We start from the raw sequence: 2,743 nt of genomic DNA, 5'->3' as shown, positions 1-2,743 counted from the left end.
GCAGGCGCGGGCGAGCGGCCCGGTCGGCGGCGCGCGGGCTCGTGTGGGCCCACTTCGGGCCCCGCGGGCCGCGGCGATGGAGGTGGAGGAGGCCACATGGCAGCAGGGGTTGGTTGCGGGCGCGGTGGCGGATGCGTCCGGCCGTCGGCGGACATGTCCGGCGGCACGGAGGGAGGAAGGAGCTAGGGTTAGGGGATTCATCCGTGAAAAATGGAGGGGGAGGACATATTTATAGATAGAGGGAGCTAGGAGACTCCAAATGGGGTGTGGTTTTCGCCCACACGATCGTGATCGAACGACCAAGAGCATGGAGGGGGTTTGGATGGGTTATTGGGCCACTTTGTAGGGGTGTTGGGCTGCAACACAAAGAGGCTTTACATTTACCCGGTTAACCGTTGGAGTACCAAACAACCTCCAAATGGCACGAAACTTGACAGGCGGTCTATCGGTGGTGTACCAAGGCCGCTTGGCAAACCTCGGGCCATTCCGAGAACGTTTAACACCCGCACACAAAAAGAGGCAAAAGGGGGCGCCGGGGGACATAGGAGTGTCGGATTGCAAAACAAACAACGGGGAAAATGCTCGGATGCATGAGACGAACACGTATGCAAAATGAGACGCACATGATGACATGATAAAATGAAACACGCAAGCAAATGACATGGCAATGACGGCGAATAACTGGCAGACACCTGGCGCATCGAATCCGGGGCGTTACAACTCTCCTCCACTAACAGGAGATCTCGTCCCGAGATCTTAGGACCGAGACAGAAGGGAAAAGGGATGAGGTGAAACAAAAAACTCAAGAGAAGAAGCAAAGAATCGAGAGGATTCGAGAAGAAGAGGGGAACGACGAGAATGACGAGAATCGAAAGCTCACGGAATCAGATAGACTATGAAACCACTCCGGTTAGAACGAGATAAGAAACGAATAAGACTGAAAGGAGTAGGCAGCACTCCGGCTGAAACATGGATGAATAGAAAGCAAGCTTGAGAGGATGGAATGATACTTGATGAAGACATGAGACAAAACCTCCGGAAAGAATTGAAAGAGTTGAATGAAAAGAACGGAGAAGAAAATGACAACTTGTGCCACGAATGAAATTGAAAGCATCTTTAGAAGGAAGGTTTAAACAGAGTTGTTGAGAAGAACAACAACGAAAAGAATAAGCTTGTTGTGGACTTATGGATAACATCTCAAAATCATAAGGTGATAATCGGCCACAAATGGAAATGATTGGATGGCTGAGAAGAACGAAGAAATGCAAAACTCCACTTCAAAAGAAATACAGAGAATTAATTGCACTTCGAGATGCGAGAAGAAAAGATACTTGAATTCCACCAACACGAATCTTGATGAACTCTTGAAGAATGAATTAAATCATGAAGAACCACCATGAAGAACTCCGATGAAAAAAAGGATGATGAGATAGAAATGAAGGATGAAAGAATAAAATTCAAGCCTTGCGATGATTTAGATGGAGGTTCCGACGAAATGGCCGAGGAAATTTGAACTCCGGAAAAGAAAAGATGAAAACACTTGGAACTAGAATTTATTCAACAAGAACAAACTCCGAAGGAAAGGAATAATCACTTGGATGAAATAAGAATAAGATTTATTGTATGCTTATCCTTCATCAAATTAAATTGATGACAAGCAATGGATTTAGCATACTACTTATTCTTCTTGAAGAGGATTGAGAAGTGACATATCGCAAACTTGAGAAGGTCTTCATGAACCACCGGTAGGATTGAAAAGAACGAAAGGATTAAAATGATAATCAAGGAAAAAGAATCTGAAAGAACCACCGTTAGAATTCGGAAATGACTGACGAAAGAGAATGAATCACCGGGAAGAATTAGAAGAACCAATATGCTCGAGGGGATTTAGATGCAAAAGAATGAAGAGATAACAAGCCGATTAAAGTGTATTTGACAGATGCACCAGGATAATTGGATAACGGTAGATGAAATGTGAGGATAAAGAATTCTTCTGGAATGATGGCCTCCGGTGAAAAGGAATGAAAAAAAACTCCTGACATACTCTGGATGGTTAAGAAAATAATATCTGACAAATGGAATAATTCGAGACGATAGCATGAAACTAGAACCACGAATCTTCGGGAAAACGGGCAAGATTTAGAGGAAAAACTCTTCTTCGGTCTTCAAATGACGACGAGAAACACCACCAAAATTACTGAGATACTCCGGGAGAATGAGAAGCGAAGAGGTGGAGCCAACAATGAAAAGAATTTGAAAGCGATCTTGGAGAAGGCATGTGACTGATGAAATCCCTTCTTACGCCACAATTGAAAAGAATTGAGAAAAACTCCGGGGGAATTAGAAGAGTTAGGTAAGATCCTGGGAAAAGACTTGAGGCTTAGGGCCCACTAAAAGAGAAAACACCGTTGGAAAGGACTGTTGAACAGGTAGATGATGCACCGGAACAATTTAAAATATCTGAATGAGGTGACAACCTCGAATTAATTGGAACATAGACGAATCTCTTGAGATGTCTTCAGCACTCCAAAATGATAAACTGGCGAGAGGCGAACGAGCAGGGAAAACACTTGAGCCGAGGGAAAGAATATAATCACTACCAAAAATTAGAATTGGATCCACCGGGGAAGAAAAAGAGATGAAGAATGTCGAACATCACGAGAATTCACCGGTTGAAATGGTTGAGGGAAGACTGAAGAGGCTCCATACGAATGAAAATTGATGGTCGAGAGAGACTCAAACT

Source organism: Triticum dicoccoides, chromosome 7B, assembly GCF_002162155.2.
Source record: "Triticum dicoccoides isolate Atlit2015 ecotype Zavitan chromosome 7B, WEW_v2.0, whole genome shotgun sequence".
Classification (NCBI taxonomy): Eukaryota; Viridiplantae; Streptophyta; class Magnoliopsida; order Poales; family Poaceae; genus Triticum; species Triticum dicoccoides.
This window is presented reverse-complemented; position numbering follows the sequence as displayed.